At 34.5% G+C, this 16,741-nt stretch overlaps 1 protein-coding gene across 3 annotated transcripts in view; it reads right to left on the bottom strand.

Annotated features, from left to right (window-relative positions):
- Window positions 1-16,741, bottom strand: part of BAZ2B (bromodomain adjacent to zinc finger domain 2B) — a 317,972-nt gene that overhangs the window by 186,872 nt on the left and 114,359 nt on the right. The window contains exon 1 of one of the 3 annotated variants that reach the window (XM_059167219.1): window positions 7,761-8,144. The exons of the other annotated variants lie outside the window; for them this stretch is intronic. The gene's annotated coding sequence lies outside the window, so the exon portion shown is untranslated. Of the gene's footprint in view, window positions 1-7,760; window positions 8,145-16,741 lie in introns of those variants that run through there. 3 annotated transcript variants of the gene reach the window in all.

Genomic DNA, 16,741 nt, shown 5'->3' with positions numbered 1-16,741 from the left:
TCGTGCTTTCTCAAGCTCTCTCTCACAAATAAATAAATTAAATCTTTAAAGTGTCTGTTATGTGCTGAAGCCAGTATTCATTCAGTGTAATCTTTTATATACTCTATAATATGATAGAGTAAAAGTTAATGCTTGGTATAGTCACTATGGAAAACAGATTGGCAGTTCCTCAAAAAGCTAAACATAAAATTACCACATGACCTAACCAATTTCGCTCCAAGGTGCATATATACACTGAAAACAATTGAAAGTACTGTCTTGAACAGATATTTGTACATTTAAAAATCCATCAAGAAATGAGATATAAGGGCGCCTGGGTGGCTCAGTGGGTTAAGCCGCTGCCTTCGGCTCAGGTCATGATCTCAGGGTCCTGGGATCGAGTCCTGCATCGGGCTCTCTGCTCAGCGGGGAGCCTGCTTCCTTCTCTCTGTCTACTGTGATCTCTCTCTGTCAAATAAATAAATAAAATCTTTAAAAAAAAAAAAAAGATAGTGTTAAAAAAAAAAAAGAAATGAGATATATACATACCTACATATATTTGTCATATTTGTGATAGATAGATAATGGAATATTAGAGTCCTAAACAGCAATGAAATTCCGATATATGCTATAACATAGATGAAACTTGAAACATAGTAAGTGAAATAAACCTGACACAAAAGGACAATTTTTTTTTTTTTTAAGTTTTTATTTGACAGGCAGAGATCACAAGAAGGCAGAGAGGCAGACAGAGAGAGAGGAGGAAGCAGGCTCCCCGCCAAGCAGAGAGCCCGATGCAGGGCTCGATCCCAGGACCCTGGGATCATGACCTGAGCTGAAGGCAGAGGCTTTAACCCACTGAGCCACCCAGGTGCCCCCAAAAGGACAATTATTATATGATTTCACTTAAAGGGATTATCTAGAGTAGACAAACTGATGTGGAAAGAGAACAGATTCAAGTTAACCAGGAGCTGGGGAAAAAAGGGAATGGAGAATTAGTGCTTAATGGTTAGAGAGTTCTGTTTTGGGTGATGAAAAGTTTTGGAAATAGACAGTAGTGACTGTTGCACAACACTGTAAATGTAATTAATGCCAATAAATGGTTAAAATGAAGTGGTGCCTTCATTTTAAGTTAAGTTTCAGTTAAGCAACTGACTCTTGATTTCCGCTCAGGTCATGTTCTCAGGGTTGCAGAAGGCTCTGCACTCAGCAGGGAGTCTGCTTGAGATTCTCTCCCTTCCTTTGCCCTTCCCTCTGTTCATGCCCCAGCACATGCTCTATCTTAAATAATCTTTTTAAAGAAAACAGTTAAGGGGTGCCTGGGTGACTCAGTCCATTAAGCATTTGCCTTTGGCTCAGGTCATGATCCCAGGGTCCTGGGATCAAGTCCCACATCAGGCTCCCTGCTCAGTGGGGACCCTGCTTTTCCCTCTCCTTCTTCTGCTCCCCAAGCTTGTGCTCGCTCTCATTCTCTCTCTGTCAAATAAATAAATAAGATCTTTAAAAATAAAGAAAAAAAAGTTAAAATGGCAAGTTCTGTTATACATTCTTTCACAACTTAAAAAACTTAATAATGTAGTATACATTGGATTATATACTTTAAATGGGTGAATTATAACTTGTGGTCTGTGAAATATGTCAGTAAGCATGTTATAAAAATTAATATTTGAAGTCTTTCTTACATGCTTGAAGTTCAAGTCTTTTTTTCCTTCTTTCCAGCTTTCCCTGGTCATCCTAGTGACTCTTCTCTTATTCTCAAATTGTACTGGTTTAAATTATTCTGCGATTAATATTACCCTCTTTTTGGCATTGTTAGTGTTTTTTAATTACTGCTACACATTTCATATTTGATTATGCTTTGTTGATAAAACAAGATTACTTGCTCATATTATCAGCTAAAGCTCTATATTTAATATTTGTTTGTACTTTGTTTACCACACAAGATGAGTAGCAGCTCAGATTGTCAAGAGGACCCAGTAGCTTCCTGCCATCTTCAAATGTTCCAAAAATAATTCAGTATTACACTTACACAAATACATAGAGTAAAAACTTCAGTAACAAATGTTAAGAGAAAGCAGTCTCAAAAAAATAATCAGGGGCGCCTGGGTGGCTCAGTGGGTTAATCCTCTGCCTTCAGCTCAGGTCATGATCTCAGGGTCCTGGGATCGAGCCCCATATTGGGCTCTCTGCTAAGCAGGGAGCTGAGAGGGAGCTGCTTCCCCCTCCTCCTCTGCCTACTTGAGATCTCTCTCTGTCTGTCAAATAAATAAATAAAATCTTAAAAAAAAAATCAGCATACTCATTCCCTGGGCAATCTACAATTACTCAAGGATGTAATAGATTTAATTCAGTATAATTATTAAACAAAGTAGGATATTTTCAGAAAAAAATTTCTGACTGACCATTTTTCTTTTTCTCCCAAAATGAATTAGAGACACTGCCCAAAAACAAAAACAAAATAGAATATACAAACATTTAACATATATACTAGTATTTTTTATGCCTAAGTAGATATGTTTAGGATAGACACTTCTAATCCTAAATAGAATTAACTAAAATATGAGATTATACAAATAATAAAGTTACAACAGCCAACCAAAATTTTTGTTTATTGAAAAATCTCATTTAATAATTACAGTGGTCTTAAAATAAATTTTACATAGGTATTTGGGGGTATAAAATGAAAGAAAAGGAAGATGTTAGAAAAAGAAATAGGAAAAATAAGTACTTATTTACTTTTGTTCCTTTGAAAAAAATAGCCTGAAAAACGGGGAAATGTATAAAACAGTGCACTTGGAAAAAAGCCATATAGTTACACAACAGAAATATAAAGACTAGGTAAATACTTAGGGCCTTAATATATGCTTAAAATAACCTGTTAGGTTTATAGTCTATTTTAATCCACAGTGGAGTTTTGTTTTGTTTTGCTTTTAATTGGTACTTTTAAAAATGTGCAAAATGCTTTTGTTAAAATATTTCTTTCTTGCAGAATGTCTGAATGACCTTCTCTTCAGTGTGTTTTAAAAACATATCATAAATTATATAAATTGATCTAAAGGCAAATGTTTAAGTTTTTAAAATATAGGATTATTACCTCAAAAGTAAATCTGTTTCAATGAACAACTATGTTTCTATTCCCTACTGAAGTAGAATGACTTATATTCACTTTTACAGTGAAAATATCCACTGACATCTCAGGGAAGATTGCTTTTCTAGTCAGAAACACAGCTATTTATCAAATGCACTTCCCCAGAAAACAGCCAATAAAGGGAAAGAAGCAAAAATGGGTTTCCATCAGATAAATACATAAGTTAAACTCATTCTTTATTAATTAAAAAGTCCTCATGCCCTTAATCTCTGAGGTTTTATAATTTACACATGACTCCAACAGCCTTGGACTGTGATCCCAAGGTCACAGCATATTAGAAAGAAGGATAAAGATGATGATGAGAGCAGCTGTAATTTTCTAAGCACGTATTAAGCACTAGGCACAGGGATAGGGCTAAGAGTGGAGGGACTATCTGTAATAGGTAACTGTACAAAAGTTGTGCAGACATTAAAATAAAAACCTGACAAATGGCTTAACTCCATGATGGAGAATCTATAGCCTTATGTCCCAAGGGTATCACTATAGTACTACAAGGATGACAAAAAAAGACAATTCCCTGAGACCTTAAACAGAAGTTTAAAGTTTTACAAAGTTTAATATATCATATACTTTTAAAATAATGAGAATACGCAATTGAATCTAAAGATTTAGATTTGAATACAGACCCATCACTAAATTTATCAATGACCTTGGGCAATTTTTAATCTGTCTACGACTCAGTTTCTCCATGTGTAAAATGGGAATATTTATCTTACGGCACTATGGTGAGAATCAACATCTGTAATGGCACCCATACAACTCATTAATATAGTAGCCATTGACATATTCTGAAAATTTTACTATCTAAAGTAAATTGTTCTTTGAAATAAATTATTTCATTACTTTTAAGAATATTATAACTTTTTGGATGTTTAGCTGTTACTCTGTATTTTGTAAATACGTAAAGTAGAAAATGAATGCTCTTGAATCTCATCATAAGGCACCTCTTGGACCAGGTAAATCCAATTCATTTTTCAGCCTCAATTTAGATGGCATCTCCTCTGGAAAGCCTTCTCCCAATCTCCTGTACTTAGTATGTCTCTACCAGACACTTAAAAGTCTACTACATCCAAAACCAAAGTCCTGATTGCCCATTTCTATCTGGAAGTTTCTCCATCTAAATAGCTTCCCATCTCACAGCCAAAGGCAAAACCACTGTTCCCAGTTTCTCAGCCAAAACCTTAGAGTCATTTTGTCTTCTCTTTCTCTCATAACCCACATCTAATCCATCAAAAGACTTTTTTGGTTCTACCCTAAAAATAGAATCCAGAATTTGACTGCTATCAAACATCAGTCACTCAGATTGTTCTATGAGCCTTCTAACTAATGGCCAATGCCTCCCTATGTAGTCTATTCTCATCACAGCAACTGGAGTGATCCTTTAAAAGCATACAAACCAGATTTACTGATAGCCCTGCAATGGTTCCTTGAAGCCACAATAAAGGTCTGTAAAGCCCTACATGATCTGACTCTTCTACCCATTACCTCTGTCAATACCTTCTCTAGCCTCCCATCTCTCTCTCTGTTCCATTCACACTGGTCTCTCTCCACTACTCTGAACATGCCAGGTATGCTCCTGCCTCAAGACCTCTCTGCCTGGAAGTCTCTTCTCCAAAATTTCCAACCAATTTCTTGGAAAGCTAACCAATTTCTTGGTCTTTCCTCAAATATCACCTTCTCTGTATCTCTTCAGCAACCTCTGCAACCCACCACCACCATAGCCTTCTTATTCTGCTTTACTTTTTCTATCCTTCATGAAACTTGCCAACTTCAAATGTGCCATATACTTTATCATGCTTATCTGCATCTCCAACATACATTCCACAAGACTAGTGAGCTTTAAAAGTTTTATTTGCTGATATATCCCATGTATCTACAATAGCACCAAAAATGCAAATAAATATGTGAATAAAAGAATACATCAGATACTTCCTGTGTTGCCTTCAGCATCCTGCTCTGACCACTACTATATCAGTTATCAACAGTACTAAACAGCCTCTTAATTTTCTGTCTTTTCAACTAAATCGTAAGTTTCTTGAAACAAGGAATTTTGTTTTACCTTCCATTAATAGTGCTGGTACTTCCTTACGTGGCCTGACACCTAGTAAGTACTCTGCATTATTTAATAAATTGATGAAAAAAAAATAAAACTATCTAAATCAAGGTGTAAGCACCTTTATTATCTCCAAGATATAAATACAATGCTTAAAGGAATGACACTGAAGACTGAGTTCTGGATTGTGGATTCTGTTAGTGTGTTTGGTCTGGGTCTGGCACTTTTTTTTTTTTTTTTAAGATTTTATTTATTTATTTGACAGATAGAGATCACAAGTAGGCAGAGAGGCAGGCAGAGAGAGGAGGAAGCAGGCTCCATGCCTAGCTGAAAACCCGACGTGAGGCTCGATCCCAGGATCCTGGGATCATGACCTGAGCTGAAGGCAGAGGCTTTAACACACTGAGCCACCCAGACACCCCTGGGTCTGGCACTTATAAGAACACCGTTGAAATTATTTAAGTTCCTTACAACTATTTCCTTATCAGTAAAAATAGAGGAGTAATGATGTTATCTGAACCTCATGTGATTATCACGAAAATAAAATGCAGGTAATAGTGAAGGATTCAGAATGTGCCACTCTAGCATACTATTTTGAGGTAAAGGCACTTGAAAAACAGCAAATACAAGCAAAACATTCTGACCTTCCTTCTTGTTCTTAAAAGCAAAAAATGTAATTCCTGTATGAAAGACGTCCTCCTATACCAGAAGAAAAGTAACATTCTTACCACCAAGGACAAAAGTTGAGACAGATAATTCTAGACAGACTTTGTTAAAAATAATTCTCTCCTTTTAGCCTCTGCACATAGCTACTTTCCCGCAACTGCCTCTCTTTGTTCAGCTTAATATAAAACAACTAGGTTTTGCCATTTCTTTGGGTCTTCCTTCCTTATGCAGACTCCTATGTCACACAAAACTTATTTAAATAAATTTGTATGCTTTCTCCTGTTGATCTACCTTTTTTTATATAATTCTCAGGCCTAGCCACAAAGAACTGTAAAAGGGTAAAAGTAAAAGTTTGTATCTCCTACAAGAGAATTAGGCCAGTGATTGTTATATATTGAACAATCAATAATTGCCATCTATTATTTGTTATTACAAATTAAATAGCACCACTACTATAAGTCTTACCTCAATAACTTGACTAAGCTAAAATATTCACTAAACATAATCTTTAAAATCTCCTAAAAAGCTCCAAGGATTTATATTAAAAATTGTTACCAAAAATAATTTTGATAATCATTTTGCAAAAGAAGGTACCTTAACTCTCTCAATAAAAGGAAAATTATATTTACATTATCCCAGAATATTTTTAAATATTTCTGGATGTTAGGTTCTAAAACTATCTTTGGTAACTGCCTCCAATGTTTAATAATTTCATAATATGTTTTCTTTTACATTGCCAGGATACCTCATATTAAAGTTTAAAGATCAAACATCTTACTGTTTAGATGAACTACATCTACAGGTCTTCAATATATACACACATTCTTCCCTCTGCTCTGAATAATCTTACATCCAGAAATAAGACTTTTGAGAAAAAGATTTTAGGACATGTGTGACTCTTTACTAAATCACCTCCAAGCTTTTCACTTTTAATTTCAGTCATGTATTCAACAAAAAGTATAATCTTTTGGTAATGTTATATTAAGAACTGAGCACAACTCACAGTTCTGTCCCAATTAAAAGGCCAATTATACAGGGTTTATTTTAAATCCTGTTTTCTCTTATTTTATAATAAAAATATTTTTTCTATTGTAATAAAAAGAATTTTTCTATCATTTCCCTGCCTACTGTGACTCCTGAATGTTTTCCTCCTCTATCTCCAGAGACAGTTCTCCATTTTATAAAATACTTGTGAAAACTAATTTTCTTTATAGTTTGTACTAACATAAAGAAATTAACAAACATACACATTTTACTTAACACTCATATGGACAGCAGACAAGAAAACTGAGGTAAGCAGTTTAAATGATTGTCCCAAGACCACAGATGGAGTGACTGCCAGCTTTAGGATTAAAACTAAGAACCTCATTATTCCCTTCTTATATTCCAAGTACTTAATGCTGTTTTTACATCACAAGGATCTCTTAACTAATTTAAGAACAATAATTTAATTTAATAATTAAAACAACTAGCAACAATAATTATGATAAACCTAAATAGATTTAAGAAATTTATTAAACAAACCAAAATTACTTTATCCAAATAAATTACTTTATTCCCTGAAAAAATTAATCTGATTTACCACATAAGTTATTTTTTAAAAATTTTCCTTACAGTGCCAAGAAAGTGAGTTTAACATAATTTATCATTTCAATGTCTTTTTTAAAAGCCAATTTCTTTAACCAAAATCTACAATGAGTATATGAGATGGTTGCTACCAAACAGAAATACTTTGCATTAAAAAAATTCTCGAAACTTAAAACAGTAGTTTCTACTCTAATTGTAAACTTAAACTTCAGGATATATTTAGAACACAATTATCTATGAAAAGACAATGATAAAAAGTAAAGAAAACACCAAATACTACTGCATTTACAAGAGAAAAAGACATACAGTATAACATTAACAGCTTACTGTGGAGAGTGGGTTTAATCAGGAAGTAGCCATTATCCTTTCGATTCAGAGCAGTGACAGCACTCCAAAACAACAAGCCGTGATATTTTTCAGTTAAAAGGAATGAAAGAATACCTACTATTGTGTCCTAGCTTTGCTGACCCCAAAGGTCACCACATGTCTTTTATCAAAAGCTATCATGAAAACATAATCCAAGTAAGAATTTACAAAGCTCTATTTGTTGAAACACCTAAAATCTACCTAACACAACCTCTCTCTCTCAGTTACTCACAAAACATGGCTGTCTTATTCAGAGATTAGCAATTATTGTAATGAGATACTGTCGGAGAGGGTCAAATAGTACTTCCTGCAGTTTACACATCTTGATTTCCTGGTAAACAAACTGAAAGGCAGGTGGAGCACTTAGAACACCAGTAAACGTGAATGCTCACGTGACAAAACTAAGCCAGGTAAGGTTGATGTCTCAAGTAATCCTTCTTCGTGTTATTAACGTCAAAACAGACAATAAAGAGCTCTGTCTTTCTTCCCTTTTTTAAGGAGGATTTATTCTTGACATGCATAGGCACACAGTTTATAAAGAGGAATGCTTGAAAAACGAATCTGTTTAAGTAGGTTTTAAAAATTACTTCTGGCAAGTAAATTGCAAAAAACGAGGCAATGCTAAGAAGATATATATTTAAAAAAAAACAAACTAAAAATAACTGTCCAAAAAACCTGCTAAATATAAGGAAAAGTGTTTAAATTTCAACTGCTTCACGAAAGTATATAGAAGTTTCTGAGTTCTAATTAAAGGCCAAAACTGAATTTTAGTGAAAGCATAGCCTATTTTTATCAGAGCAAGCGCCTGCAAAAATATTGCTTTATAATTTATGTGGCAGTCTTCAAAAAAAAACTATCTCAGTTATATGAATCAAAAAGTTTACAAAACTTTAAACAATTCCCAGCTTCTTTAAAACTCATATTTCAAAAAAGAATAAAAAAAAAACATATTTACTTGTGAGCATCTTTTTAACAATATTGTTAGTTTGAAGACTAAGTTTTCTTGTCCTTGGGTTTTTTCCCTCCAAATGGCTGTTTTTTTCTCTCTGAAATTTGTCGTATACTTGAATGAGAGTTTGTTTAAATTAACTAAGGTATAGGACAAACATACTCTCAAGATGATAAACTAATTCACGACTTTAAAAATATTTAGGAGATTTTTTTCCTAATCTACAAAGCTGCATTTATCTTAATTCTATACATTCTAAGGCCATGTATCTATGTCTTATTAGGAACATAGTATGCTTTAATTTTAAGAGCTTTTAATGACCCTTTTACAATATAATCATATCAAGGCATTAAATTACATTACTTAAATCATATTTACTCTATTTGTGAAATAAAATTCTAATGTACTGAAATAGAAAACACAACGAAGTGACAGTAAAATTAATAAGAACAAGAACACCCAAGGAGAGAAAACTGTGCCAAGAGAACAGAATCTCAGAGAACAGGTCTCATTACAAACAGTATGTGTCATTTGAAAGGAGTGTGTTTTCAGTATTAAACATTCAGACAAGTTGCTAATCACCATCTTCACTACAATGACATGAAATAAATAGGAAATTTTCAGAAAACAAGGACTACGGAGTTCCAGTTCCAGTTCAGTTCCAGCTGAATTTCTTGGTCAAATGAAATAATTCAAATATTCTATAGTTAACTGGAATGCAAAACAAAGCCCTTATTTCCTTTAAAGAAAATTTAAGATATAATTCGTACTAAATATGTAGCTTTGACTATGATTCATACACTAAAAGAAAACTAAATTTTAAATTAAAGATCTGTGGGGCACCTGGGTGGCTCAGTGGATTAAAGCCTCTGCCTTCAACTCTGATCACGATGGCAGGGTCCTGGGATCCAGCCCCATAGGGGGAATCTCTCCTAGGCAGGGAGTCTGCTTCCCTTTCTTTCTCTCTACCTGCCTCTCTGCCTACTTGTGATCTCTTTCTGTCAAATAAATAAACAAAATCTTTTAAAAATAAAAAAATTACAAATTAAAGATCCATGACTAACTTTGTTTCCTATAGTACATCAAATTTAGAGGATAATGAAATAAAAATATAAAGGTAAAGAAAATAAATTTGAAATTTTGTTTCATTCAAAGCAGCTTTTATCAACAATCAGCAACTTTTGGTATTAAGAGTTTATAATTCAGCTGAAAGGGCTGGGAAAAAAACCAGGGTAATATATATGGTACCCTGTGAGTTAGAAAAAGACACCCTCCTCTCTGCTCAGCAGGGAGCCTGCTTCCTCCTCTCTGTCTGCCTCTCTGCCTACTTGTGATCTCTGTCTGTCAAATAAATAAATAAAAATCTTAAGAAAAAAAAAAAAGACATGCTCTGAGCTGGCATATGAGAAAAAGACACCTTTTCTTTCTCTAGGATGTATTTCAGCCCTACTTGTTCTCTCAAGTCTGGCATTCTTACATTGGGCACACCCAGCACAATGACCTGTACCTGGTAGCTCTGTACTGGCAAAAAGCTTCAGAAGGGATTCCCCTGCCCCTGGCAAGTCTAAGAAACCACAAAGAAGATTAGTCATCCATGACTTAAGAAATTCATAAAAAAGAAGAGGGGGGGCAGGGGAGGGGACACAAAGAGGAAGAAAGGTTCCTGCTTTTATTGTTTGTCTTCTGCTGGCAATAAATAAGCTTTCCATGGTTATTTATAGTCCATTTTGTTCCAAAATATTTTAATGTGACTTAGAGAAATATGAATAGCAGAACAGATGCTTTCAAAATATAAACTAATATGAATAAAGGGAAAATAAGGGGAAGCAAGAAAGATGAAACACAAGGTAAACTTGAAACACAGAAACACCTATCATAAGGCCTTGCCTTCCTTAGATGTAGGTGGTTCAGCTGTGAGCTTCCTAGCAATAACAGTAAAGCGGAAAACAGAACCAAATTACAAAAATTTAGGGGTGCCTGGGTGGCTCCACCAGTTAAGAAACTGCCTTCAGCTCAGGTCATGATCCCAGATTCCTGGGATTGAGTCCCTACTCAGTGGAGAGCCTGCTTCTCCCTCTCCCTCTGCCCCTAACCACTGCTCCCCCCACACTTGTCCTTCTCTTGCTCACTCTCGCTCTAGCTCAAATAATTAAAAATCTTTTTAAAAAAATCAAATTATAAAATTTTAATTCTCCGTAAGATGTGTTACAAACAAGCACCAAAGTTTTCCTAGTACTCAGGATTGAGAGAAGTTTCTTTTGGACTTTGCAATGATGTAACACTGGACAATACAATAGTTTTTCAACAGCACCTTTACAGAAATTAAATAAGAAATTTCATATGAAAGATTCTGGGTGCCTGGGTGGCTCAGTTGATTAAGCGGCTGCCTCCAGCTCAGGTCATGATCCCAGAGTCCTAGGATCGAGTCCCGCATCAGGCTCCCTGCTCCACAGAGAGCCTGCTTCTCCCTCTGCCTGTCACGCTGCCTACTTGTGCTCTCTGTATGTCTGTCAAATAAATAATAAATAAAATCTTAAAAAAAAAAGAAAGAAAGAAAGAAAGAAAGATTCTTTTGACATTGCCTCAGCGCAAGCTGAGGTCATAACTAATGAAGTTACCCAGAAAATAAGCTATCTTGCTAGGAAAGCTGTTATTTATCTAATCTGGGTTTTTAAACAAACACTAACAATCCCCAGGATCTTTTGTTAAATTCACAGTCCACTTTCATATTCCAAATTCATACTTCATTCTCTAAATTCAGATTCTTCTGCTGGATGAGTAAGTAGAAATGGACATGCAAGCTGTAACTGTGTTCCCAGAACGGATGAAAGAGAAGTCACTGGTAGTTAGGGAAGTCAGGACACTTCAAAGGGAACTTTTTTTTTTTTTTTTTACTTAAAACAGTTCCTCTCTTCTTTCTTACTGACTATCTATAATCCTGCCTGGTTCAACAGCCTGAAAATCCGATCTATGATTACTTTTATTCCTCTTCAGTTTGGTATTTCTAACTATGGTAAAGAAATCTGACTTAGGGTTTCTATATTCCTATCTTCTCATTCAGTCCGCACCAATTTGGATTTATTTTAGAGCATGAATCTTTGCATATTTTCACAGCATTTGCTTTTTATGTTATTGGGGGGGGGAGAGATGGTTGTAAAATTACTATAAACAGAATCCTTCTCATTTTGTTATACAAGAAAAACAAGGTTGTCAGTGGTCACATCTCAATATACCATATATGTGGACTGAATACCACTAATAAAATTTAACAATGCTACAACCTGATTTTCACATGTGGCACATAAGTAGGAACAAATCCTATCTTTCCACTGTAGCTGGGTACGTCACTTCTCTGTCTCCCAAAGATGCCAAGTTGATGTTCTGTTTCCCATTCCTTCTCCATCTCATTATCAGTTTAGATCTTATCACTTTCAGAATGCTCCCCTGTTTGGGCCCATAAAAACCTTCTTTCTCTACCTGATTTAGCTCTGTATTATTCTCTAATTATTTTCGGGATCTTTCTTATTAGATTTTGAAATTCTTCATTTTGTTTTACTCACCGTGAGTCATTAAATGCAAACACCGTAAGTACAAATTAACTTATGCATTAATAAACTGCTGTACATATTTATTACAGCTCATGATTGTTCAACAAGACCAAGATATGTATTAGGATTACATCGAGTGAGCCAGATGCCGAGTTTTTACCATACAGGTAATTTCTTTTTTCTTTTGAGAGAGAGAGAGAGAGAACGGAGGGGTGGGGTGGCATAGAGGGGAGAGGGAGAGGGAGAGAGAGAATCTTCAGCAGGCTCCATGTCCAGGACAGAGCTCATTGTGGGGCTTGATCTCACAACCCTGAGATCATGACCTGAGCCAAAATACAGATGCCTCGCTGACTGAGCCACCCAGGTCCTCCTATATAGGTAATTTCTAAGTGGTATATAGAATCAACCCATATTGAACCAAACCTTAGGCTTTTCTACTTTCAAACTGGTCAAAGAATTTTAATTGTAAGAACAACTTTTGAGAGCAACACCAAAAATCAGATGTTATATAATTGTCAGACCTTAAAATGACCAAAATCAAATAACGACTGTGTTTAACAGTTTGACCTTTATTTGAAATCATGAATGTAACCCAAAGAGTCATGCAGCTTACTCCCTTATTAAATGAACTTTTCCAACATGTAGCCACCAAAATCTGTTATTTCTTAATTTCCTATTTTACGAAAATTCAGCATTAGTATAGTAATCTCAATGTACAATTTTTGCCGTCGTAAAAGGTAGCAGTATTTGCATTTGGCATAATATGTAAACCTGCTTAACATTTTTCTTGCAATAAGAAAAAGCACATTTAAAAATATGTTAGATAGCATATGCTTAAGAAAGTCATATAAGCATCTTAAATCAATCAAGATTATATTCTAGTCATTTAAAAAGTCATATTATAATTAAAATGGTTATATTATTAACCACCTTATAATTGTTTACCTCAAAGAACAAAAGTAGGAAACATATCTATCATATAAATTGAAAAGCTTTTGAACAAATTTGACAACAAAAGAAAGAATATAATTCAATTTTCTTTCTTTTCCTAAAAAGCTAACTGGAAAGAGTAAAACAAAGGAAGCTACAAATATATATATATTTTTTCATTTATTGCAACATAATAGATACACAGAGAGCCTCTGAGAATACAATATTCATTTTGCTGCAGAAGAACAGACATTGCATAACAATGAGATTTGCTAATGAAATCAACCATCAACCTGGAATACATATGTATTAAACCAAGACCTCAGTGTCATTTTCTTTTTGCATCGTTTGTTCTTTCTTTCATTTTTTTTTTTTTTGACCTTGTCAGTATTTTTGTCCTTTAGATTTCAGAACTTTGGTAAAGCAAAATCAAGGCTATAATATTATAGTGTAATGCTTTTTATTCATCACATTTATTTTTAATGTAAATTCCAATTGTTCTGCTTCTATCAGCACTATTAATGTACCTCTGGAAAAAAAAAATTAATGGATGCTACCAGAAGAAACAAAGGAGGTTTATTTCTATATAAAATAATTGGATCAGGTCTTAAAAAAAAAACTTTTTTTCAACATTTGACATAAATTTCAGATGACAACTTTTATAGCAATGTTAGTGCTCACTTATTTAATAAGAAATTTTAAAAACTATATATATATATACATATATGCACACATACATATTTTAAAGATTTTATTTATTTGACAGAGAGAGAGAGCAAGAGAAAACAAGCAGGGGGAGCAGCAGGCAGAGGGAGAAGAAGCAGGTTCCCCACTGAGCAGGGAGCCCAATGCAGGGCTTGATCCCAGGACCCTGAGATCAGGAATTAAGCTCAAGGCAGACTTCACTGAGTTACCCAGGCATCCCCCCAAAATTACATATTTGAAAGTCACTTTTTTAGTAATATAAATCCCCCAGCAATTTCTCCTACTGACAGTTATTAAGTGAAATAATGTAAGGCTGATACAATAACTATCAACATGCAAATTATTCTAATGGTTTTAAAGTAAAATCATAATATTCCCCCCCACCAAATACTCAGCTATCTTGGTCTACAAAGTTAATCACCAATTTCCATTTATCAAAAATAAATAATTCTGGGGCACTTGGGTGGCTCAGTGGGTTAAGCCTCTGCCTTCGGCTCAGGTCATGATCTCAGGATCGAGCCCCACATCAGACTCTCTCCTCAGCAGCGAGCTTGCTTCCCATTCTCTCTCTCTGCCTGCCTCTGCCTACTTGTGATCTCTCTCTCTGTCAAATAAATAAATAAAATCTTTTTTAAAAAAGTAAATAATTCTGATAATTTTCTTAAAATTTTATCATTTTAATTGATGATTTAGTTATTAAAATTTCCTATAAAAGTCCAAAAGACTATGAATGTACTTGATATTATATATCTTGTAAAAAAAACATTAATGTCCCTCAGAATTGATTTATATCTTTTTGAGTATAAGCTATTTAATTAAGTGACTATCCTATTGGTTGACTGTTTACACAATTGGGTTTTCACTTCATGTGTGGTACAGATAAAATTAACAGCCTAACCTGCTGTGGTATATAATTGCTACTAATTCATGATAATAACAACTTTTAAAAATAACAATACTTATACAAACTAAAACAGCCTCAAACAAAGTTAGGTTTTCTATTTTTATTTTTGCAATACCTTAATACCTAACCTCAAACAATATTCTGCAAAATAACAAAAGTCAATAAGTATTATAGTTATGTTGAAAAGTAAACTGAATGTTCCTTAATAAATTTAAGCTCTTTGAAAGTAGCCACTGGCAGTCTAATCATTTTCCAGACTAATTTAAAAGTGAAGGATGATTTTAAATGAAGAACCATATAATCGCAGAAAAATGATTAATCCACACACAAAGTATTTCCCTAAAAAACCTGGTAATTTCTATTAAAATGGCAAAATATAAATCAGACTGTAGAGAAATAGTCAATTTAAACAATGTCTATGGCAATACTGAAAAACTACTTTCACTAGGGCAAAGAATCCTAAAATGCAGCGATAGGCTTTGGAAGGTCATTTAGCTCCCTGAACTCAAGTGACCAACACTGCAATTGCTTCTTAGAAATAAAGACTTTCAAGCCCCAGCCCAAACCTGCTGAATCAGAATCTTAAGTACCTTAGAATTTAAGAAGGCATGATCTAGTAAATTCTTCAGCCTGCCTAAAAATTTGTATACCAATTCCAGTGACTTCTGATATTCTAACAACTCATCAAACATCCATATTAAGATGCAGAATATTCAAATAATAAACAATTTACTTGTCATACTCAAAGCCCGTTACCTACTATTTGCTTAATTACTTTAAGTCTCATATTCATATGGACTACTGATTTGAAATTTGTGGGTAATAAAAGAAAAAGGGGCAGGAATAATATCTTCTTTGTAAGATCACAGAAAGTATTAAGTAAATGGATAAAATGTAAGTATTTACACTTCCTTGGAAATTATTTTAAATTTTTCAGCAGAAGCATTCCTTCTTAAATAGAGCTCTTGTGAGGAAGCCCAGTATAGTAAAAAAATAAAATAAAACAAAGACCTGTTCAATGGCGCAGGGGAGGCAGCCAACAGTAGCCAAGGCATCTCAACAGAACTACCTCAGAGTATAATTTGAAAAACTTTGCTTTAAGGAAACTATTAAGAGTCTAAAAACAAGCTGAACAACCCTTATACTTATCACTAATAAAGTCTGCCATTCATCAAAGCCAGTTATAAAAATCACTATCTAGAGACCTACTGTTTAATTTATTCTTTGGTGGGGGCACCTGGGTGGCTCAGTGGGTTAAAGCCTCTATCATCGGCTCAGGTCATGATCCCAGGGTCCTGGAATAAAGCCCCGCATGGGGCTCTCTGCTCAGCAGGGAGTCTGCTTCCCTTCCTCCGTCTCTCTCTGCCTCTCTGTCTACTTGTGGTCTCTGTCTATCACATAAATAAAATAAAATAAAATAAAATTTTATTCTTTGGTGTTTTAAATCAAGAACACTAGATAAAATTATATAATTAAGCATTTTTTTCTCACTCAAATTGATTTTCCCCAAAATTATTCTAATTGGTGAAACTAGATTTAATTAATATGTGATCTTTAATTTAATTATTTTAGTTAATAGTATGCCTACTATATACAAGACACTGGTAAATGCTACAAGGGCAATATAAATGAATGGACAAAATATTCTACTTATCAAACCCTAGAAGGGTTTTTTGCTTTTGTTTTTGTTTTGTTTTTAAGGATTTTATTTATTTATTTGACAGAGAGAGAGATCACAAGTAGGCAGAGAGGCAAGCAGAGAGAGGGAGGGAAGCAGGCTCCCTCCTGAGCAGAGAGCCCAATGCGAGGTTCAAGTTCATGAGCCCAAGCCGAGTTCATGGCCCAAGCCAAAGGTAGAGGCTTAACCCACTCAGCCACTCAGACACCCAAACCCTAGAAGGGTTAA

The sequence above is a fragment of the Mustela lutreola genome, chromosome 3 (assembly GCF_030435805.1).
Source record: "Mustela lutreola isolate mMusLut2 chromosome 3, mMusLut2.pri, whole genome shotgun sequence".
NCBI lineage: Eukaryota > Metazoa > Chordata > Mammalia > Carnivora > Mustelidae > Mustela > Mustela lutreola.
Note: the sequence above shows the minus strand (reverse complement) of the source record. Positions and strands in the feature narration are given on the sequence as shown.